Source organism: Lagenorhynchus albirostris, chromosome 6, assembly GCF_949774975.1.
Source record: "Lagenorhynchus albirostris chromosome 6, mLagAlb1.1, whole genome shotgun sequence".
NCBI lineage: Eukaryota > Metazoa > Chordata > Mammalia > Artiodactyla > Delphinidae > Lagenorhynchus > Lagenorhynchus albirostris.
Window position 1 is genome coordinate 81,912,208 of NC_083100.1, and position 25,426 is coordinate 81,937,633.

The following is a 25,426-nucleotide window of genomic DNA, read 5'->3' on the forward strand; positions in this document are numbered from 1 at the left end:
GGGAGTTTGGGATTGACATGAACACACTACTATATTTAAAATGGATAACCAACAAGGACCTACAAAAGAGCACAGGGAACTTTGCTCAATATTATGTAACAACCTAATTGGGAAAAGAATTTGAAGGCCTCCCTGGTGGCGCAGTGGTTGAGAGTCCGCCTGCCCATGCAGGGCACACGGGTTCGTGCCCTGGTCCGGGAAGATCCCACATGCTGCGGAGCGGCCGGGCCTGTGAGCCATGGCAGGCTGTCCGGAGCCTGTGCTCCGCAACGGGAGAGACCACAACAGTGAGAGGCCCGCGTACCGCAAAAAAAAAAAAAAAGAATTTGGAAAAGAATAGATATATGTATATGTATAACTGAATAACTTTGTTGTACACCTGAAACTAACACAACATTGTTAATCAACTATACTCTAATATAAAATAAAACGTTTAAAAAAAGTTACAATTTTTTCTATATTACAATATACAAATAATGCATATAATCACTATTAACAGTTAACACTTTTATGGCACTCAGGAAATTCGAGGTATTTTTAAAGGTGAAATATATATATACATATATATATATATCCAAATCTCTACCACTTAACTATGTGCCATTCTGTGCCTCAATTTCCTCATCAGTAAAACACGTGTAATAATTGTGCTCACCTCAGGGTGGTCTAGAGTCCAGGCTCTTAACCTTTTTTGCAATATTGCCTGTTTAATGTGGGGTAATTAAGGCTAAAAAAAAGGAAATAATTTAATACTACTTCACTTACTAAGAATTACCAAAAGCACAGCTTAAGCTACCAGTAGAATACCTACATTAATGAATTGTGACCATTTATTCAAATTTCTCTAATATCTGAGTTCAACAACATTTATAGGTGCCCATTTTATTAGCAAAGTACAGAATAGCAAAAAAATGGAGTAAATCAAGCCCTCATTTGTAGAATTTCAGGAAAGTCTTAAAAGTAGTTTTACGAGTAACAGATTATTTTATTTTTTTAAAAAGGTAAACAATTTAAAATTTTAATGTATATATAATTTCACAAAGATTCTAAAACATGATTACTAATAGAAGAAGCAGAGAAGGAAAAGGAAAGGAAGCCAAGTTTTAGTAAATGTCCACAACATGCTAGGAATTCATATGCACTCAGTACTCTATCATTTAATAGTCACAACTCTGTGAGAAATGCATCACTATACTAATTTTACAGATAAACTAAAGTTCAGAACCGTAACAGCTCACCAAAGGTTGAATACTACAGTAGTCAGTATATACAACCCGTGTTTAAACCTAGGCATGTCTCTGAAGCTATAAAGGTTGTTCCCTATTTATAAAAAGAGTATAATGGTTACCACTGATCATCTGTGAATATAGTGGTTAGAAGAGTATAGAAACATACTATTAAGTTCAACATTTAATTTTAAGGATAAATTTCATAACCTTTCTTTCCCAAAGTTGTAGGATTTTAACAACAGAAAATGGTATTTGTCTCACTTTTACATTCTTAACAGAAGTTCTTGCACAGGTGCATACAAGCTGTGAGGAAATACTTCCTTAAGTGTGTTCCTCAGAATGTTTTTTCTGGTTGTTAAGATTAAATAAGATAATGTATGTAAAATGCTTAGCACAGTTAGTGGCACAAAGTAAGCACTCAATAAATGTGAGTGATTACTACTGCAGTAAAACAATCCTATTCAGCATTCTTCAATCATGTTTTCTAAACTTTGATGAAGAAACCTTCCTGGAGGTAGAGGGATCATGCCTATTAACTTATCACAGAACTAGGGATCTCTGGAATACACTTTGACAGACAGACAAGTAGAAAGCTGTATAACAGAGGGAACACATCAATCACGGAATAATTCCCAAGTGATGATTCTTCAATTCTGTTTAGAAGGTATGATGACCTCTTAGAGTTATTAGTTACATTTAGTGAACTGTCTTTTCAAACACTAATGAGCTTCCCAAATACTTATGGTCTATGAATCATCAGTAGTTTACTAGACACTGTAGTAAAATAAAGCAATGCTAGTGATACTGTCTCATTTAGAATGTTTTATAAATAAGTAAAAAAGCAAATACATAAGTAAATAAACACTAAACTCAATTCTGTAGTTCTTAATTTTAGATATTAATCTTTTAAAAGTCATACCTGAGAATGCCACAAAGTTCAAGATCACCTGATGAAGGATGATGCATTGGCAGAATTCATCAACCAAGAGTAATGTGATGTACCCTGTCTATTCAGCAAATGCTTGCATATATTTTGCCTTTTTCTTATAATTTAACACATTTTGTGATATTTTGGTCTTAATAAAATTCAAGTAACTTATCCATCTTTTTATAATGTTCTTAATACTTGGGGCATTTCTTGAAGTTTTAGTTATTAATTAAATTGTTTATTAATACAGACAGAAACTGGTGTTCAAAGAGGCTTAAAATGTACAAGAAATGAAAATATCTTATTGACAATGTTCTAAGTTAAATGGAAAATAAGAATCAAAAGTTAAATTTCTTTAACTTTGTCTTTAAAAGTACTACTCCAAGGGAGATACATCAATATTTTCAAGGCTAACACAGAGGCCTGAAATAGTTAACATAACTTAGTAATTTATAATTACTTCTGACTGTATGAATTACTCTAAAAAAAACCAAAATAAAGTTGGCATTGTATTGTTACCATTTTGCAATTCTGCTTTTCTTAAAAGAAGTTAAAAAAATTTTGTGTTCCAATATGTTGACACAAATATGTCAAGATTGGAACAATTTGTGAATGTGATGTCTTCTACTTTCTCTGTCTTGGTACGCTCCAGACATGACACTGTTTCATATCCAGGTGCCAGTTGAGGGTCCTCTCAAGTTGTCCAACTGAATGTGACAATCATTTCCTATGATCTCTTACAGCAGCCTGATATACTTGCAGACATATTCTTTTTCTTCATTATTCAAACGTAGTCAATCACACCCAGGACATTCTCTTGAGCACATACAGACATCAATTTAATCCCCTTTTTTGCTTTTCTTTTCTAACTTCCACCTAGGTATGTTTAGGGCACAACATAATATTCACTACTTTCCATTGTTAATCTGTGTTAAAGGGGTTTTAGGAGACCTGACCACTACAACAATGATTCTACGGGAAAAAGCGTTATGAGTTTTAAACTGAAATAAAAATGAACTCCTTAACAACCCTTTTATAAGTACAGCTGACTCTTGAACAACAGGGGTTTGAACCACGTGGGTCCACTTATACACAGATTTTCTTCAATAGTAAATACTACAGTACTACACGATCTGCGATTGGTTGAATCCTCCCATACGGAGGAACCGCGGATAATGAGACCAACTATAAATTATACTCAGGTTTTTGACCGCTTGAAGCGTTGGCATCCCTAACCCCCAAGCTGTTCAAGGGTCAACTGTGGTAGTAAGCTTTTGTGTTGAGTATAAAGAATATTAGTCTAAGTTTAAATAGTAACCCTAAGGCTAATAAAATCTTGGCCTACAACATACTGCAATTTGGCTCCTACATAACTCCTTAGCATCACTTCTTACCATACACTCTCTAGTTCTTAGCTTCTGTCACTCTGACCTTCATTTAATATTAGGTACTACGCTCCCCATCCCCCCATCAGGACCTTTGTACATACTGTTCCTTCCGTCCACAAAACTTTTTTCTGTCTCTTGATCAAGTTAACTCAAATTCATCAAAATTTCAGCTAACTAAACACTTTCTCAAAACAAAACAAAAGCTTCCCTTGGTCCCCACTAACTGATTAATTATCCTCCTAAAAGGCCTCATATTAAATACCATGTACCTCTCTACAGCAAATGAAACAGTTTCAACTTGCATTTATTTATGTGATTTGATTACTATCCTTCCCTATTTCTAGGACTTCAGTTTAGAAGAGCAAGATCCATGTCTATTTTTCCTCACGATTCCAGTGAGCACATAACAGGTGTCAACCTACATTTGTTGAAGGAAGACATCGACTAACTACTGATTAAAAAAAAAAAAAAAGATAAACACCAAGTCAATGACCCCTACATAGATTTAAAAGAAAATATTTCATGACTTTTTGGATGAAACAAAATACAGAGTCATATTTTATAGAACTTGTGAAACTGCCCATTTTTCAGAAAAAAAAAGTTCAGTACATAGTGGTAGGGGGTAGGTGGGATGGTAAGTTACATGACGGGGCCAGTTGGAAACAAATTAAATGCACATAAACCTTATAAAGTAAATGGAGAAAAAGTAAGCTGCATCTTTTTGTTATTTTTAGAATTTATTTATATATAAGATTTATAGTTTCAATTGTGTACTATTTACTACTGATCCTAGAGACCAACCTGAGTATGAATTTTAATTATGAAGGGAAAAAGAAACTCAGTATCCTTGGATAAAATTTTCCTATTTTAACTATAGTGTTTCATTTCCAATGCATATTCCCAATACACTTGCTTCAGACTCTGACGGATTTTCCAGTCATAATTGCAAACAACTATTCATTGTCTTATTTTTTATGCAAGTTATTTTGTCCCCTATTCCTTTTCTGACCTGCATTCTGGGAAATAAAATTTTAGAAACATAAATGCAAAGTATATTATTTCTAATCACTTTCCTAACTTATCGGGTTATTCTGAATTTTAATCCTAGCTTTCAAACTAGTAAAAATAAGCGTCCCCATCCCCTTATCCCATTGGAAGCTTTGTCTTTACTTGAATTACTCTCTTCTGTGCCAACCTAGCATCTCTCCTCTACCTAAACTCTGATTAACTCATGTCCTCTCAGGAAGGCCACTGTGATTAACTCTACAGAATTCTAATTGCTTCTTTACTCTGCATGTTTACATACTGAGTCTGATGTTATTTTACAAAGGCTCCTGAAGTGTTTTTCAAGTACAAGTTTCAGTCACTTAAAAAAAAAAAAAGGACTTAATCTTAAAACCTCCTGTTTTATTTTTGTCTTTATTCAAACCAGTATCTAAATATGGAAAACATCATAAAAATGTTAAGTGACTATGCCATCTGTATTTTGAATGAGCATACAATAATTTGGATCACTGATTAAAATAACAAAAGTCTATCTTAGGCCCATACATTGTATCTTATCTCAGACTGAAACTAATTTACTGTCTACCACTTTAAGACTGACAGTCCCCACCACTGGTTCTCCAGTCTGTATTTTCCCAAGATAGTGAGAAATGCATTTGGCAATAAGAAGCAAAATATTTAAAAATCAGGATAGATTACATCCATTGTTCCTGCCTCAAGTGACTAGGCTTTTCACCCTGTTAGATAAGATTAGATCAGTCTAACAGACTTTATTCTGTATCAAGCTATGATGATTGTTGGCCAATACTCAATTCTCTTCAAGGTAGTCAAGAGATATATTAATGTGACAATTAGGGGCTAGGACTGCAATTTTCCTGGGTCATTCTTTTTCTGAATCCTTTAATACGTAAGTATATTTCTCCATTATAAAATTACTACATGGATATGAGCTTATTCTTAAAAAAAAAAAAAATCCCAGTAATACTAAAGTATGCAAAACAGGAAGAGTTCTTCAACCTTCCAGCATCCCACATACATACTTTCTATAAACTAAGGATACAATTTGGTACGTATTTTCCAGACCATTTCTTAATGTATTTACAAAAATATAAGGCATATATTTGACACAATTTTTAATTTTATAAATATATATGCAGATATACAAAATTATATGTATGTAAATATATATATTCTTATATGTTGTATGTATATTAACCTGTATGTATTTTTTTTCACACAAATGGGATCATACTGTGCACATTATTTTGTGACTTGGTTTCAACTTAGCTTATCTTACAGATCCTTCCAGGTTTTTAGCCTACAAGTCAAATTTTGCATGGTTGTTGTTAGCGCTTATCTTTAGATACCACAGGTAGTCTTTCCTAACTTTCTACCCTATAATAATCCCAAAATAAAAGGATCATTACTTTCAGTGCCAAGGAAAATGAGAAATACAGCTTTTTCCACTGTAATGTTTCTTAATTAAAAGCATTTTAGCAAGTTTTCATTCAATTTAATATAATTTTTCATCGTTCCTGAAATGTTTAAATCTCCTTTAAATTTATATTTTAACAAAAAATATATGTATATACATAAAGAATATATACATTTAATAAATCAAGGTCTAAAATTAATAAAAACTAAAATTTAGTTTTATAAAAAGCAAAAGCAATATAAGATAGGAAATTTGCCTACTAATTAGAAAAATTAGACACATACACAATTCATTTTCTGACTCACTGAGGTAAACTATACAACAGAGAAGCTGCTGAAAAAATATTTTCAGATAATTCTTAACAGCTTAAAAAATTTTAAAAACAGTTTATCAATGTACTTAAACATAGAAACCACAAACAGTATGAGCAGCAGACCGGAAAGGCAACATAAGATTAAATTAAAATATGTATTATGTGGATCTAGTCCCCTCTCATACATATAAAAATACTGTAGTAATGTGATTGCTGCTTTTGTTTTCTAATAAACAAAATATTGCTATAGTCTTCAAACTAGAAACAGGAGTCAAATCAATTGGATAGCAAACTAACACTTAACTAAGAATTTACTAATGTTAAAAAAGCTAAACTGGATCATTTTAATAAGATATGCAATAATATAAGCCGCTAGGTTTTATTATCAAAAACGATTGTTGAAGGAAATGCTATACTAATTCTAGAATGAAAAAAGCTTCATTTTTAGACTTCTATGAAGTAATTAAATGTTAATACTTCCTAAATAAGAAAAAGGAATTCATAAGGAGTGGCATGATTTAGGAAAGCCTATGGCTATACAAAATCATTGCCATTATTACTGGCGGTATTTGCATCTGGTAAGAGCTTTCTGATATATAGTGAACAGAACACTGTAGCTTTAATTGAAGTTTGAATGTTATAAACAGTTAGATGTCTGGCTCTGGCCTGCATTCTAATACCATCAGCAGAACAGAGATGGGAAGCATAAACAAACCTTTTAACTAGATTACAGTCTCTAAAATGGCCAAGAAATCCTTCAGCACAAACTCCTGTGTGACAAATGTGGAAGAAGGAAAATGATTTTAGAATAATGCTAAAAAAACAGCCTCTAAATTTCTGTCATTACTGGAACATGTAATTGATTTCCTAAATATTTTGATGTCGCTTAACATTCAGTAATGGTAAACTTTATATTTACTTTCCAAATAAATAAAAATCCTTTTTACTTTACATAGCAGCTATTTTTTTAGATCAGTATATCCCAAGTAAAGAAGCTATTTGAAAATCAATACTTTCTTTTGTTGCAAGTGGAATACTTCCCTCCCCCAACACCAGTGAGCCTAGATTATTATTTTTAGATACTAGTAATATTAAGAATGTATGGATTAAGTTAATTTGTGGTAAACAGATTAGTAGACACTTCTGAACTGGGTGTATAGAAAACGATAGCTTTGAATACATGGAAAACTCACAGAATTTAATTACAACTTCTCTAAGAAAAGGTTATATAGGTCAAGTGAAATAAGGACTCAAATCAGAATTACTCACAACCAACTTTGAATGAAGTATATGCTTTTCACCAGGTATGATATCATTAGTGATTTTCTTTTCTGTTATGTCTAGCTACATTAGAAGATATACCTTAATATATGTTAGGCCTGACTTGCACCTTGTTTCTCTGAAGAGTTATACTGAGTCATTCCAACTTCTAAAATCTTACATGATATAGAAATACCTCAAACAGAGATGCTTAAGAGTTAGAATCTCTACTTTTAACTGAATTACCTTTAGGTTATCTAAGGAGATTATTTAGGATCACAGACTTATTCAATCCCACCAATTATTCAGATTGGTTTAAAAATAAGAAATCACATGTTATAAACATTCCTTTCTGAAGAATAATAGATGACACAGAACAGTTCTTTAGCATTTAAAAATATTTCCAAACTCTACAGGTCATAATGCTTTGGCGTAACGTTTATAGGATAATAGAGTCAATGTAAGCATACAGGATGAATTGCATTACTTAGGATGGATATGGAAGTTACTCGATTAATAAAATAGAATTTTAAAAAATTACCCTTTTCTCCTAAAAGCAAAGGATGTTAAAAATCAACTCTGATTAGCTGGATCAAAAAGTATCTTAATTCAGTAGCTGCTTTAAAGAACAACTATATAATAATTTAGGCATCTAGAGAATCCAACAAGTTGTCCATTCTTATACTAAAAAAATTTGACTTTAAGCAATACTAAAAAGAGTACATTGAACTTAATCATATATACATGATGTAATAATTATGAAAATATTGTAAGATAGAAGGTCCAGAAAGTATGTATATATACACATCAAAACATTAGGCAATATAAACTCCCCTTTATTTACAGGTTTTCCATTATCAACAGTTATATAAAAATTTTTATAGTAAATATTCACTGGGTCACAAATTGTTGGAACCTCCAAACTTCATGAAACAAGATACTAAATTTAACTCCATGCAAGACAAAGGAAGTTCAATATGTAGAAGGCCTAAATGTCATTTTTGCCATACAAAGAGAAGACTGACTCTATGTATATTTTATTTCAAGTTGCACGCTGGTCTGCATCTATGTTCCTGATAAAGGATTGGATTTTTTGGTTTGTTTTCCTGTCCTTATAAATTTTTAGAAATTTTCCATTGCTCTGTCAATAAGCTATTGGGGCCATAATTTTACTAATGTTTACCAGCATACTTACTGACTGATAAAAACTCTTTATTGTGACTGTTTTTAATTAGAAAGTGTCATGAATTTACTATGATGGAATATTTTGCTGCCACATGAAAAATTCCTTTTTTGTCAGTAACAGGTTTCTTCATTTATAACATGGGGACAATGTTACAAAGTTAACAAGATCACTGTAAGGGCTGACTGAGATTGATAATATTTATCACAGTGCTAGGCACTCATAATAATCGGTAAGTATAATTATTACTAATATAGAAAGTTAAGAATGAATGTAACAGAGATCAGAATTGACTGACCCTCAGAAGTCTATATACCTTCACAAGATAATGTACCAGCAGGGGATCCCCTCCTTTTTAAAAATTGTGAATCTATATTATTCTAAGAGGTATATAAGAGCAAAGGAAATTCAGGAAATCTCTTTCTCTCTAGTATACTTTTAAATTTACTGATGAAAACTTTTTAAACATGCATTTTTCCACCTAACAGTATCCATTTAGTTAATAAAATTTATTTAGGCAGAGACATCAAATAAAGATATGACCAATTTGCCTGTGGAATACAATTAAGGATATGTCTTCACATTAAATTGTAAGGACTTGTAGGCATTGTTTCTCAGATGCCTAGCAGAGTGCCTGACATACAGTAGATGCTCAATAAATGTTTAATGAATAATTAAGTACAATCTGTTCTGCACATACATTCAAAATACAGACAAGTTTGCAAAAGTACATAAGCTGGACATAGGCCTTCTGGCTGACCTCCTGGGGTCCCACTGATGACTAGCAATAAATGTTCATATCCATAGAAAACTGGAAAGTTGATAATTGTCTGGGTAAGGACCGAAAAAGCAAAGTCAGGGAAACATGTCACCTAAGTATCAGTTGCTTTATAGAGATAGTAAAAGCAGCCTAATCATTCCAGTAACCTATTGTACCAGTTACTCAATGAAATAAAATTTAAATGTATCCTGAACATTTGCTAGTACATTCTTAATTGGAGTTTTTTTATCATCTCTTATTTAAAATAAATCACTTTTGTCAAATTGCATCCTGTACAGAATATGTTTTCACTTTTTATGAGTACTATTTGTTAACAGGATTTAAATTGGCTATTAGAAAAAGTGAGAACCACAGTTAAGATAAAGAAAAAAAATATTCGTGGTAGTGAATAAATTGTAGCAGGAAGGAAAGGAAAATGGAAGAAATTCTACATCTGAGAGTCAAGAAATTCAAATATGCCTAACTCTAATAACAATTATACAAACAAGCAGTAGGGCCTACTGTGTACCGGACACTGTGCTGTAAGGTATATAAATATTAACAAGAAAAAAATCTTTAGTCTTACTTAAGCAGTTCATAAAGCATGAATCACAAGTAAACATTTATAATACAATACGCATTCTTTATATATATATACATATATATCCTTAATACAAGAGTAAGAAGGGTATTCATTGATTAATTGGAAGTGCGGGGGAAAAATAAGCATTAGGGAAAGCTGAAATAATTCTCAAAATAGTAATAATCCAAGATGAGGGAAATCAGTATCTCCTAAAAAAATCAACAACAAATTACTGAATTATAAATGGACAAAATTATGGCTTTAGAGCTATTTGCCTTAATATTCTTAGTATACGCCCCCATATAAAACCCTTAAGTGCCATACACATAACTGTGCACAAGTTTCATTCCTGACAAAAGAATATGAGGTAGTGTAGCACAGTGAATGTCAAGAAACCAGAGTTCTCTGGTCCATGTGCATCCACTTACAGGCCTTGGAACTATGCACAAGTTCCTCAAACTCTCTGAACTTCAGCAATATGGAAAATGAAGAGTTGGATAAAGTGACCTCCAAGATATCACCAAGTTGAAAATTACAATTCTAAAATATATCTTAATACTTAAAAAATAAGCCATAATGAAAATAAACAGACTCCTAAAGGTAAGTCATTATCCAACTTAGAGGAGGTCTGGAATCTTCAAACCATATAGGGTTACCCTGGGGGGTGGTGGATAAGAAATGTTTTCAAAGGAAAACAGAAAGGAAGTAAAGGTATCATAATCAAGCTGTGAATTTTCACTCAGCTGCCTACTAGGAAATTACCACCCCAGTTACCTACACAATTCGCTTTACTTAAGTGATTTCTTCACTAAGTTCTACTTTCCATCTTTTATGTTAAGGTTCCTGAGGTATTAAGGTGAGGACAAGAAATCTTAGGTGGACCTGGAATAGTATTATTGGGAGACAAACTTGAACTTGGCACAGATTTCTCCTTAAGTGCACCAATTACACCTCAGAGAAAGGTAAGAAATTGTTCAAATTTATAACAGAAAGGAGGGAAATAGGACCATGTTGTTTACTGCTACACAGCTTTTTTTCCCCCTGGGTGTAAATGTCTACTTTTGCACACAGTTGGTAATTAAAATTTTACAGAACAAGTTTCTACATACGCAATGCTTTTCTGTCAGTAAAATGTAAGTATATGGTGTTTTGGCTTTACCGTCAAGAAAACAAAAAATTAAAAGTATTATCATGTCTTTCTAATATTTATGTCAAATATCCTTCTAGATTTATTTTTCTTCAATCCTTTCTAGTTGATCAAATTGCTGTTTTCACATTGCCAGTCTGATCACAAAATTGCTACTTTACAGCAGAATATTTTTTGCTGACATAAATTATGGGATCAGAGATACCAATGCAGTTTCAAAAAAGGTGTGTGTGTGTGTGTGTGTGTGTGTGTGTGTGTGTGTGTGTGTGAGAGAGAGAGAGAGAGAGAGAGAGAGAGAGAGAGAGTGAGAGGGAATGTGTGTGTGTGAATGTGTGCATCCATCTTTAAGGAAAGGATAAAGAAATGTACATATGAAACAAAATTCCACTTTGCAATGTAAGCCCTAGTAAAAGGCCTACATCAGAAATATACTTTCTAGCATTTCTGAAATCAAATACAGTACTGAATTTGAAAAACATTCACTAAGAACATACCAAGTAAAAATGAAGAATACTTTTATCAAGACTGTTACTCTATAAAACTAAATTTAGATTTATCTTTCAATTAATATCTCACTACAATGCATATTCTAACTACAACATCATGATTTCTTTGACTCATGAAAACATATCTTAGAAATTTGTCTCCTTTCACATATAGTGAGCAGTTTGGTTCAGTACCCCCAAGAGATAAAAAACTCATCTCAATTTACAACAGTAAATAAATAATTCAGTTAAAACTGAAAGTGGTACCAATCCAGCAAACTATTGATGGAGAGGTTTGGCCTTCCATGAAGCCAGAACAACATAAAAGTTTTCAATGGGGATTACTTGTTCAGACAAGTTACAAAGATTAGAAAAATACCCAGATTAATTATGAAACAGATAATATTTTCATCTTATGTAAAATAAATACCAGGAACGTATATAGGGAGAAACAATACCAGTGGTATTAAAACTTTAAGCATTTTAAGCTTTGAACTTTATATGCTGATATATGAAACAAACATTTAACAAAAAAAGCAATAATACAAGTCAAAACCTAACCAAAGGCCTCTATCAACCAAAAATTTGAAATTTTCTATGCAAGTCAGACAAAACGAAAAAAAGGAAAATTAAACCCAGAAAGCAAAAACCAATCAAGTCTGTTCCAACACTGAAGTCAATATCCAAATCACACAGAACCAAAACGGGTAAAACACTCAGGTCTACAAATGGATAAGCAGTTCCGATACAATCCAGATCCCGACATTTTCCCACTCAGAAACAAATGCAGTGGAGCTTTTCCTAGGGAAAAAGGAAAAAAGCTCTCCAAATGCTTTTTTTAAAGTGACATCTAGAAAGTGTGCCTCTTTCTGTCTCTTTCCCTGGCGCCTCATTGGAGGAAGGAGGGGGTTGTTTTTGTATTCTCCCCCACTGGAGCAAGACACAATCAGATGTTAGCTAGAGGAGAGAAACCACTTTTGACAACAGCAAATAAAAATAAAAAGTGCCCTTCCTACTCTGACAGGATGGGCACCCACCTCACACACCCCTCCCCACTCCAGCCCCTCCTTCACTGCCCCCCCAGCATCACCCCCTCCTCACCCCGGAGCTCCACTGCGTATGTGGTTTGGTGCTACTGTTGCCCCGGAGTTAAAGTCAGAGCCAGAGGAAGGCAATGAAGCCCCCACAGACACACTTACCTTTCCTGCCCCCCACTTTTGAGTGCCTTCCCTGGAGCTGTGGAGGATGACACAAAGGGTAATAAAGGGGGGGGAGTGGAGGAGGAGGAGGAGGCGAAGGAGGAGGAGAGCTGGGGAAGTGGCTGCTCCCGGGTGTAGTGAGATGTCTCCAGCCAGGGCCAAGCAGCAGCAGCAGTAGCAGCAGCAGCAGCAGCAGCAGCAGCAGTAGCAGCAGCAGCAGCAGCAGCAGAGAAGGGTCTGTGTTGCTAAGAGGCTTTTGGTCTCTTTCTCTCCTTTCACGGCCAAAGAGGAGGAGGATGGAGGGGGCTCGGGAGGGAGGCTAGTGGAGGGGTGAGGGGGTAGGAGTCGTGGATGGGGGATTTTTGAAGAAGAAGAAACTCCTTCTCCTTCTCTCTCAGGCTCAATCCCCCTCTCAGGTCTCAGGGCTGGAGGGTGGGGGAAGGAACTCAGCCGCCTTCCCCCCACCCCCCTCAATTCAAGGTTGAAGTGGGGTAAAATTAGTGTCCTGTCCCTTTAAAAATAGAAATAAAAGGTGCCCCCCCTCTGCCACTGCCTCTCTCTTCATCATCAGCTGCTGCTGCTGCTGGGGTCTCTCTGCTTGGGGGGGGGAGGGGGGGTTCGGGTAGAAGAGACGGGAGGCACTCACTGCGCATGTCTCTCTCTGACGGGAGGCTGGTTGGTTGAAGGCAGGAGGAGGGGGAGGGGAGGAAATGAGATGGTTTCCCAGAAGGCTCCGAGGCGATCGCGACCCGGAAGACATTGTAGCGGGGTGGGGGGTGGGGGGTAGAGAGGCGGGGGCGGGGAGTAGGAGGAAGTCGCTACTCTTTAACACCCCCAGTCCCCTCCCCCACCCCTAAGGGAAAGTGGAGAAACGGAAGTGGGCGTGGACGGAGGCGAAAGGAGGTCACGTGTTTGTGAGGGGGGGCGGGATGGGAGAGGCGGTGCTTGCGCAGGGCATGCCGGGAGTCTTGGTGTAACGTTGGCAGCAGCAGGTGAAGCGGAATAGAGAACGCGGCGAGAGGAGCAAGTGAAGGGATTCCTGCTGTCTCCAGAATCCTGCTCTGCCCTGATAAGGGCAGGCTTTTCCGTGAGAGGTAACATGGCGTAGGCAGGCCTCAGAACGAAAGCCGTGGGCGCCAGTGGCGAAAGGCGAATCGAAAAGGGGAGGACGGAAGGGTGTGGAGACTGGGAATGCGGGAAGGGGGGCAGGCTTGTCTAGGCCTGGCAGGCCAGAAACTAGGCGGGCTCCTTCCGTCTCGTGGCTTCCCTGTGAGCCAGCCGGCGACGAATGCTTGACGAGCGTCTGGCGTCCTGATGAGAGTAGATCTGTGGCAGGTGGTGACTACACCCCGGTGATGGTGAGGAATGTGATGGTCCAGGTGTAAGAGAGGAATGGGATCTCAGGAGCCTCATTAGATGACTCTGGTGACTGCTTCTTCAGCCCAGAGCGGGGCACCTGTCCAGGGAGAGAGACAAGCTGTGTGAATTTTGACAACTTCTGGCATTAGACGCAGTGTTTATATGGGGTGTGAGGACCAGCAGCCCTTACTTGGCTGACCTCCCTGGAATTCTGGAGAGGCTTTGGGGAGGGAGCAAGCTGGGAGTTCTTCAGTGGAACTTCTCTCCTTGTCTTGCCTTGGTGCCGCAACACAACGCCTGTGGCTGTTCTCAGAAGGGCATGTGAGATTGTGTAACCCTTGATAGTGTGTGTCATGGTTGAGAGAGAAGGGACATCATCGAAGTTTCCCTTTCTGTAGTGTAGATAACAGATTTTTTAAAAAGGTATTTAAAGTGTCTTTGGTTATTAGCCTCGGATTTAGAGCCTTTGGTTTCTCAACTAGATGCTACTATTTTTGCTGGAAATAGTTTCCCTCATGTTAATTAAGAATATTTAAGAAAGGATTCATGGATTTTCATTAATAAAGTTTTTTTTTAGTAAAGTACACCGTTTCTTTTTCACATTCAGTCCATATAATCATAACTAAAACCATTCTAGTCTGTCAATTATCTTCCTTTGTAAAGGTGCTTTGAAAGATTATGACCCATATATAGTTTCTTTTAAGACCGAGAATCTGAAATTCCTCATGTTTATTGTGTTGATATTATTTAATTCTGTAGTGGTTCCTTTAGGGTACTCAGTTAAAGTTCCTACTTATTTCTCTTGTGTGTTTTGACAGTGGATTCTATCTATGCATCATTGACTAGTGCTTTTACCACTTTCAGTGTGTGCAGTAATGTTGTCAAATGGAATAAAAACTAGACTCCTGTGCCTTAATGTTTTGTCTATATTGGAACCAAATGTTTGCCACTTTAGAACAGAAAAAAATTATAGCAGAGCCATAAAAGTGCCTTAGATAACAATTTTTAAATCTTTTTTATGGCAAAATACTAAATGTGCAAAAAAGTGTACAGATCATAGATATGCAGTATAATGAATAGAAATAAAGTGAACAAAATGTGCAAAAATGCACAAATCGTAGATGTACAGTATAATGAATAATTATAAAGTGAACACTGTAATCACCACCAAAGTGAAGAATTAGAACATTGCTGGCACCCTCTCCCCACCCCCCATTCATTCTTATTCATTCCTCTCTCCTCACCACACCCAAAGGTTAATTGGGATTGTCTGGATTTTTATGGTAATGATTTCCTACTTTTATTTCAAGTATTTTTTACCCACCTTTGTCAGCATTCCTAAACAATATACATTAATTTTGCCTGTTTTCTACCTATATGTAATTGAATTATGTTATGTATAGTTTTTCTCCCATGTTGAAATTTTTAATCCTGTTAACAGCTTTAGTTCACATATTTTCATTGTTGTATAGTAATGTTTATAGTATAGTAAGTGTAGTAAGTCTTTTTATGAATAAACCACAATTAATTTAACTAGTGTAGTATTGTGGACATTTGGATTGTGTCCAGTTTTTAGTGCTTAGAAATAATGCTTCTGTGAATTTTCTTACACATGCATTTCATGTACATAGCATGCATTTCTGTAGAGTGTGGATTATGCCAAACTTTCCAAAGCGAATATATAAATTTAGACTCCCACCAACAATGTATGATAAATCCTTTTTTCTACAGTTTTCATAACAATTGATATTTTTTGTTTTTGCCGACCTGATGAAGGTAGCTTTAGGTTATTGGTTTAATTTGCAGATCCTGGTTATTAATGGGGGTGAGCATTTTTTTCAAAAATTTATTGGGTATTTTAGAGGCAAATGTTGTGAGGCATTATGTTCCTGTAAATGGCTTTACTGTACCCTGTTAGTTTGACTGGATGTAGAATTCTAAATTGGTAATGTTTCTCTTCAGATTTGAGAAGGAACTCGTAGTGTTTGATATAAAGTTTGAAGCCATTCTTACTTTTAACACTGCACTTTACTTCTCACCTATGGAAGCATCTACAACCTTTTTGTCTGAAACTTATAGAATCTTCTTTTTGTTTTACTCAGTGTTCTGAAATGTCACAGTAATGTGAGTTGACTTATGAGTCTATAGAAATCTACTTTGCTGTGCATTTCATGTATTCTTTCAGTTTGACAACCTGTATGCCTCAGCTCTGAGAAAGTTTCTGATACATTTTCTGTAATTTCCTTGCCTCTGTGTTTTTTGTAACTGCAATTAGATATTGTACTCCTGGACCTGTTTCTTTTCTCCCATTTTTCATCTTTTTCCAGTCTTTTGCTTTTCACTTTCCGGGAAATTTACTTGATTTTTCAAGCCTTGAAACTTCCGTTTCTCTTATCATATTTTTAATTTTGAATAATTTGATCTTTGTATTTTTTTCCAAAGCATTCTGGTATTTTTTTTCTCTTTGTGGATTTAAAGTTTTGTTTTGAGGTTTATTTCTCCCTGCGTGCTCTGTGTTTTCTAAGTTATTCTTTCTGTTGGTATATTTTAGTCTCATTTTAGAGGCTTTCCTCAGCTCTGTTGTGATCCTTGATTCTGTGTTCAAATTTATGTAAGGGACATTGGAAACCTATTTCATGTCTCTCTTAACTTAGCTAGGGTTTGCTAGCTATTGATGGTTCTCACTGTGGAAAGATTTGGCTGGGACATATTTCGGGGGGAAAACCCTGATATCAATTTCTTTAGGTATTTGGAAGCTTTTTCTCTTGGGCCAGTAAGAGTCCAACAAGAAGGATTTTCCAGTCGTCTGCCTATAAGTCAGTGGTTCTCAGCTGTGGCAATAGATCTCCCCAGGGGTCATTTGGCAATGCCTAAGAGACACATTTGATTATTAAGAATGGGTTCCTACTGAAAACAGGTGGGTAGATGCTGCAGGTGCTGTTGAAAATCCTGCGATGCACAGGGCAGCCACCCACAACAGTTATCCAGTTCAAAATGTCAGTACTGCCTATCATGAGAAATCCTGCTCCAGGGTATAAGCCTGATTTCCAGTGCTTCTGAGAACCAGGTGAAAGCAGAGCTCAGGAATCTCAACATTCTCTCTCTCTCTCTCTCTCTCTCTCTCTCTCTCTCTCTCTCTCTCCTCCCCCTCCCCCCCCCCCCCTCTCTCTCTCTCTCTCTATATATATATATTTATTTTTATATTTATATATATTTATTTATTTATATATAGATAGATATTCCTGCCCTAGGCAGGAATAAGCAAATATTATTTCCATATGACAAGTCTTTAGCTATTATTTGAAATGCTTTCTTTGTAGTGAAACTATAGTCACAAAACATCAACAGAGGACTGTGTATCTGAATATATCTTTGTGGGGTTGTGTTATTTTTAACCACAAGTTGGCCACGAATTGTTTAAAGAAATTGAAAATATTTTTGCATTGAATGGTTTAGGAATGAACACATAATAGTCTACTAATTCTGTTTTGGGGGATGTGTTTCTGCTGTTAAAATCTAAAATGTTCCTCAAACAATCCTTTATTCACCTTAGGTCTGTGGTTTCTAGTGGAGGTGGGACGGCCTCCTACGGGGTGTTTGTGGGGCATTTCTGGTCCCAAGGACGGCAGCCAGTCCCAGAGAGGGCAGGGGCCAGGATAGACTGCCTGCAGTGCTTGGGGTGGTCCAGCATGAGGAAGAATGGCTCTGTGCCCCCACGTGCCTTTCCCACGTCTCCCAGGATGTTTACATGGGTTAAAAAAAAAAAAGAACATTATGATTTGAGCCTAGTACTCCATTTTTAAAATAAACACATAGTATTTTTGCAGGGTTTTAACGTACACTGAAATTTTCCACAAATGCAATTACTGAGTAATTTGAGGGAAAGTAGTACTTTGTTTTGTTGGGAACTTTACCAAGAGCTGTTCATCATTTTGGCAACGCCCTTATGATATCTGAGCTGCTGGTAGGGCACGCCTGTATCCGTCCTCGTTTGTAGCCATGGCATGCAAATATATAACAGAGGGAATTGGGGATTCATTATAGACCCGCTTTGTGTTCTGATGGAGTGGCATAGAGGTTCTGTTTAATTTTAACCATTTTAGCACTGCAGGTCTTTTGGAGATGGCTTTGTCAATGAATTCTAGCCGAAATTAAAATACTGGTTATTAAGTGACCTTGATGTTCTGTGTTCATCTTATTTGAACAGAATTGGCTGATGAGTTTGGATAGCTTTGTATATTTTACTAATGCTTTAATGGGAAAATAAAATGTGAGTTGACCATTATAAACTAGGAGGTAGATGAAGTATGGAACAGACAGTTGTTCCCCATCCTTTTATTTCAATTTGTTTCCCCCTTTTCAGTCCCAATCTGCCTTAAATGCTTATCTTCAAGCAAGCATTTGTTGGGGTTGTTAGTTTTTCCTAATTTTTTTCTCCTTAATCTCACATTCTTCTCTTTCTCCCTCCTCACCTCCATAAAAACACAACAAAATCTTAGTCTTTTATATTTTATACTGCTTCCTTGATTAATATTGGAATTGAAATTTAGTATGACATTTTGACTGAAAGGTTGAAGTCAGACTTGGCAAGATTAAAATTCTAAGTGTGTTAGCTTTTCTTTTGGCACACATATGCACATTTTCACATTTCCTTAGGGCTTTCATCTTTCTGCAATTTAAAAAATATACATATTTTTATGTAGATGACCCAGAAATGTCAACTTATATTGTTCTCAACACAATCATTTCTAGTCCGGTATATGTCTGGGTCAACTTACTTTATAATGAGTAAATACCAAAAATATTTTCTCTAAAAGTTGGGTGGTTTGTATCATGTCCAGTTGTGTTATAGCACCACTCTGATGCAATGTCTCATGGGCCTAATGTATTTAAAATTTTATATTGAAATAAGTTTTATATATGTGACATACATTTTAAAAGTTTTTTATTGTCACAGTTAGCACTGATTATTCTGTACACTCAAATTATAAGATACATTATTTAATTTAAATACACAAGATAATTGTTTTGTAAGTTACCAAAAAGTAATATACATTCAGTGTAAAAATGATCAGAAAAAATGAAAATTACCTATAATCCCTACACCTATAAATCTGTTAAGATGTTGATATATGTAATTTTAGTGTTTTTTACCTATGTTTCTGTACATTTATTAACAAAGCTGGATCATAAAATTTTGTATTCTTTTAAAAGAAATAACATGTAGCTAGCATCTTTCCAATGTATTAAGTACTTGTATAAAATAATATGATGCTTATTTGCTTTATATTGCAGATATCTGCCAGCCTCTGTGAGCTATGTTCCTGAATAATGCCATGATCAGTGTTGACAAGAGAAAATAAAATATAAAAAGTTTTCTCATTCCCTATATAAATGTTCTTAAAGCATCTGATTTCTTTAAAAACAACAACAAACAGATGAATTAATTTTAAAGTAGCTTTAAAGTAGCTAACATTCCCCTTGAATTACTGTCCATTGTTTTACAAATATTTCTGTAGGGTCACAATCTGCTAAAGCAGATTTTGCCCATACATTTTATTTTTTTACTTCATTTTATAGATTGTCTGTCTTACTGACTTGAACTGATTATCTTTTGTGCTTACATTTCATTTTCACAAATCTTCTATAAGCTTGTATTCCTACCTGGTGTTTTCACAAATTGTGCCTTTGATTGTGCCTTTTTTTTTTTTCTTTGTAATTTTTTAATGGATGTGGGGTTTTTTCCATTTGTTTGTTTTCCAGAAAAATTGAATGTATAGTACAATGAATTGCTATATATCCACACTCACCCAGTTCCTCTTACTATTAACCTAGTTTCCCTTATTAACATTTTGCCTTAGTGTGGTACATTTGTTGCAATTGATGAACCAGTATTGATGCATTATTTTAATCAAAGTGTATAGTTTACATTAAGGTTCACTCTTTGAATTGAACATTATGGGTTTTGACAAATGTATAATGACATATATCCACAATGACAGCATCATACAGAATAGTTTAACTGCTCCAAAGTCCCCTATGCTCTATGCTCCCATGCATGCCTTGAACTCTTGGCAATCACTGATTTTTCATTATCTCCATAGTTTTGCTTTTTCCAAATTGTCATATGGTTAGAATCATACAGTGTGTGCCCCTTTCAGATTTGCTTTTTCCCTTAGCAATATGCCTGTAAGTTTCCTCCATTTCTCTTCATGGCCTGATAGCTCATTTCTTTTTAGCGCTGAATATTTCATCTTATGGACGTATCACAGTTTGTTTATCCATATACCTAATGAAGGGCACCTTGGTTGCTTCGAAGTTTTGGCAATTATGAATGAAGTTGTCATAAACATTCAGATGCGGGTCTTTGTGTGGACGTAAGTCTTCAGTTCACTTGGGTAAATACCAAGGTGCATGATTGCTGGATTATGTGTAAGAGTACATTTAGTTTTGTAAGAAACTGCTCACCTGTCTACCAAAGTCCATATACTTACCATTTTGCACTCCAGTCAGCAATAAATCAGAGTTGTAATTACTCCATGTCCTCATCAGCACTGGTCTTGTCATTGTTTTGGATTTAGCCATTCTAATGGTTATAGATTGTTGTTTTAATGTGCAATTCCCTAGTGATACATGGTATTGAACTTTTTTGTGTGTGTGTGGTACACGGGCCTCTCACTGTTGTGGCCTCTCCCGTTGGGGAGCACAGGCTCTGGACGCGCAGGCTCAGCGGCCATGGCTCACGGGCCCAGCCGCTCCGCAGCATGTGGGATCTTCCTGGAGCGGGGCACGAACCCGTGTCCCCCTGCATCGGCAGGCGGACTCCACCAGGGAGGCCCCTGAACATCTTTTCTTAGGCTCATTTGCAATCTGTATGTCTTATTTGTTGAGTTTCGTGTCCAGATCTTTTGTACATTTTTAAGCTGGATTGCTTATTTTCTTATAGTTGAGTTTTAAGAGTCCTTCGTATATTTTGGATACCAATCTTTTATCAGATATGTGTTTTGCAAATACTTTTTCTCAGTTTGTGGCTTCATTCTCTTAATGGTGTCTTTTGCAGAACAGAAAATTTTACTTTAAATAAAGTCCATTTTATCACATTTTCTTTCATGGTTCATACTTTTGGTGTTGTATCCAAAAATTAATTGCCAAACCCAAGGGCACCTACATTTTTCCTGTGTTCCTTTTTAGAAGTCTTATAGTTTTGTGTTTTACGTATAGGTCTCTGATCCATTTTGCATGAAAAGTATAAGGTGTATGTCAACTCATTTTTTCTGCCTGCAGGTGTCTAGTTGTTCCCACACCATTTGTTGAGAAGTGGAGAACGACTTCTTTCTCTTTTGAATTGCTTTTGCTTCTTTGTCACAAATTAGTTGACTATATTTATGTGGGTCTATATCTGAGCTCTCTACTCTGTTCCATTGATTTGTTTGTCTGTTCTTTCCCCATTACCACACTGTATTATTATCTGTTATCTTAATAGTAAGTCTTGTAGTGGGGTAGTTTCTGACCTCCAGCTTTGTTCCTGTTCAGTATTGTATTGGCTGTTCTGTCTTCTGCCTTTTCATGTAAACTTTAAAATAACTTACTATAATTTTGATTGGGATTGCATTGAATCTGTAAGTCAGGATTGGAAGAACTGACATCTTAACACTATTGAGTCTTCCTATCCATATACATGGAATATCTCTCCATTTATTTAGATCCTCTTTAATTTCTTTCACCATAGTTTTATAGTTACCTCATATAGATCTTATACGTATTTTGTTAGATTTATGCATACATTTTTTGTGGGGCTTTTTTTTTTTTGATACTAATGTAAATGGTATTATATTTTTAATTCCGATTTCCAGTTGTTTGTTACTGGCATAGGAAAGCAATTGACATTGGTAATACTAACCTCTCTCTCTCCCCCCCTCCCCCTCCCTCCCTCCCTCTCTCTCTCTCTCTCTCTCTCCCTCTCTCTCTCTCTCTCTCTCTCTCTCTCTCTCTATATATATATATATAAAAAACCTGCACCCTTGCTTCAATACCTTATTGATTCCAATAGTACCTATTGTGTGTGTAGATTCTTTGGGATTTTCTACATACACGATCATGCCATCTGCAAACAGAGACATTTTTACTCTTTCCTTCCTGTGAACCTTTTCTTTTCTTTTCTTGTCTTACTGTATGATGTTGACTAGCAGTGGTGATTCTTACATTCTTCTTGATCTTAGTAGGAAAGCATCTAGTTTCTTAGTATTAAAAATCATGTTAGCTATAGAGTTTTTTAGTTTTTTTTTTTTTTTACCGAGTTAAAAAGGTTCCTTATAGTCCTAGTTTGCTGAAATTCTTTATCATGAGTGGATGTTGGATTTTGTCAAATGCTTTTTCTTCTTTATCCTGTTGATGTTGTAAATTACATTAATTGCTTTAGGAATGTTGAATTAACTTTGCATACCTGGAATAAATCCCACTTACTCTTTGTGTATAATTATTTTTATGTGTTTTTATTTCTGTGTGTTTATCATAGAAACTTTGGAAAGCCAATAAGGAATCACACAGATAAGAATCGTGGTGCAGAATGGAATAAGAGACTCTATCCTTGCAATATCTTTTATTTTCAAATTGAAGTATAGTTGGTTTACAACATTGTGTTAGTTTCTGGTGTACCACAAAATGATTCAGATATACATATATATACATATTCTTTTCCATTTATTACAGGATATTGAATACAGTTCCCTGTGTGATACAGTAGGACCTCATTGTTTATGTTTATCTATATCATTGTTTATATTGTTTATCAGTTTATATCTGCTAATCCCAAACTCCTACTAATTTATCCCTCCCCCCTCCCCTTTCCTTTTGGTAACCATAAGTTTGTTTTCTATGTCTGTGAGTCTATTTCTGTTTTGTAAATAAGTTCATTTGTATCATTTTTTTAGAATCCACATATAAGTGATATCATATGATATTTGTCTTGTCTGATTTACTTCACCTAGTATGGTAATCTCTAGGTCCATTCATGTTGCTGAAAATGGCATTATTTCATTCTTTTTATGGCTGAATAGTATTCCTTTGTGTGTGTGTGTGTGTGTGTGTGTGTGTGTACATACATACACTATATTTTCTCCATTGTGTATTCATGCCTCCTTTGTCATAGATTAATTGACCATAAGTGCATGGGTTTATTTCTGGGCTTTCTATCCTGTTCCATTTATCTGTTGTCTCTTTTTGTGCCAGGACTGTACTGTTTTGATTACTGTAGCTTTGTAGTATAGTCTGAAGCCAGGGAGCGTGACTCTTCTAACTCCGTTCTTTTTTCTCAAGATTGTTTTGGCTATTTGGGGGCTTTTGTATCGCCGTACAAAGTTTAAAATTATTTGTTCTACTTCTGTGAAAAATACCATTGATAATTCCATAGGGATTGCACTTAATCTGTACCTTGCCTTGGGCAGTATGGTCATTTTAACAATATTGATTCTTTCAATACAAGAACATGGTATATCTTTCCATCTGTTTGTGTCATCTTCAATTTCTTTCATCAGAGTCTTTATAGTTGTGGTATTACAAGCCTTTTGCCTCCTTAGGTAGGTTTATTCCTAGATATTTTATTCTTTTTGATGCAATGGTAAATGGGATTGTTTTCATTTTATTGACGTAAAATTGCTTGTAGTAGTCTCTTAGGGTCTTTTCTATTTCTGTGGTGCCAGTGGTAACTTTTTTTATTTCTGAATTTATTGATTTAGGCCCTCTTTTTCTTGGTGAGGCTGGGTGTTTATCAATTTTGTTTATCTTCTCAAACAACCAGCTTTTTTTTTTTTTTTTTTTAGAGAACGCATCTTTATTTTATTTTATTTTATTTTTTTGCGGTACACGGGCCTCTCACTGTTGTGGCCTCTCCCGTTGCGGAGCACAGGCTCCGGACGTGCAGGCTCAGCGGCCATGGCTCACGGGCCCAGCCACTCGGTGGCATGTGGGATCTTCCCGGACCAGGGCATGAACCCGCGTCCCCTGCATCGGCAGGCAGACTCTCAACCACTGTGCCACCAGGGAAGCCCACAACCAGCTTTTAATTTCATTGATCTTTTCTATTTTTTTAGTCTCTATTTCATTGATTTCTCCTCTGATCTTTATGATTTCCTTGTACTAACTTTGGAATTTGTTTGTTCTTCTTTATCTAGTTTCTTTAGGTGTAAAGTTATGTTGTTTATTTGACATTTTTCTTGTATACCAAGGTAAGCTTGTATTGCTATAAACTTCCCTCTTAGAACTGCTTTTGCTGCATTGCATAAGTTTGGATCTTTGTATATTCATTTTTATTTGTATCTAGGTATTTCTTGATGTCCTCTTTGTCTTCTTCAGTGATCCATTGGTTGTTTAGTGGCATATTGTTTAGCCTCCATGTGTTTATTTTTTGCAGTTTTTCTTCTTGTAGTTGATTTCTAGTCTCATAGCATTGTGATCAGAAAAGATACTTGATATGATTTCAGTTTTCTTAAATTTACCAAGGCTTGTTCTGTGGCATAGCATGTGATCTGTCTAGGGCAATGTTCTATGTGCACTTGAAAAGCATGTATTCTGCTTTTGGATGGGATGCTGTCTATATATTAATTCAGTCCATTTGGTTGAATGTGTTATTCAAGGCCTGTGTTTCTTTATTGATTTTCTATCTGGATGATCTGTCCATTGATGTAAGCGAGGTGTTAAAGTCCTCTACTATTACTATGTTACTGTTCATTTCTCCTTTTATGTTACCTTATTTATTGAGGTTCTCCTATGTTGGGTGCGTATGTATTTACAATTGTTATGTCTTGGATTGATCCCTTGATCATTATGTAGTGTTCTTCTTTGTCTCTTGTAGCAGTCTTTATTTTAGTTTTTTTTTTTTTTTTTGCGGTACGCGGGCCTCTCACTGTTGTGGCCTCTCCCGTCGTGGAACACAGGCTCCGGACGCGCAGGCCCAGTGGCCACGGTCCACAGGCCCAGCCGCCCCGCTGCACATGGGATCCTCCCAGACCGGGGCACGAACCCGCGTCCCCTGCATCGGCAGGCGGACTCCCAACCACTGTGCCGCCAGGGAAGCCCTATTTTAGTTTTAACGTCTATTTTGTCTGATATAAGTATTGCTACTCCGACTTTCTTTTGATTTCCGTTTGCATGGAAT

General features: G+C 35.9%; 2 protein-coding genes across 5 annotated transcripts in view; one reads left to right on the forward strand and one right to left on the reverse strand.

Moving 5' to 3' along the window:
* MBD5 (methyl-CpG binding domain protein 5) overlaps window positions 1-13,575 on the reverse strand; it is a 405,640-nt gene extending 392,065 nt beyond the window's left edge. The window contains exons 1-2 of the mRNA XM_060152942.1: window positions 13,562-13,575; window positions 12,916-12,952 (exon numbers count right to left, since the gene is read on the reverse strand). The gene's annotated coding sequence lies outside the window, so the exon portion shown is untranslated. The remainder of the gene's footprint in view (window positions 1-12,915; window positions 12,953-13,561) is intronic.
* A 299-nt stretch (window positions 13,576-13,874) lies between these two features.
* The window catches only part of ORC4 (origin recognition complex subunit 4), a 95,469-nt gene continuing 83,917 nt past the window's right edge, over window positions 13,875-25,426 (forward strand). For 2 of the 4 annotated variants that reach the window (XM_060152947.1, XM_060152951.1), the window contains exon 1: window positions 13,881-14,009. The gene's annotated coding sequence lies outside the window, so the exon portion shown is untranslated. Of the gene's footprint in view, window positions 14,010-14,187; window positions 14,274-20,513; window positions 20,652-25,426 lie in introns of those variants that run through there. The other 2 variants (XM_060152948.1, XM_060152949.1) reach the window with 2 other exon arrangements.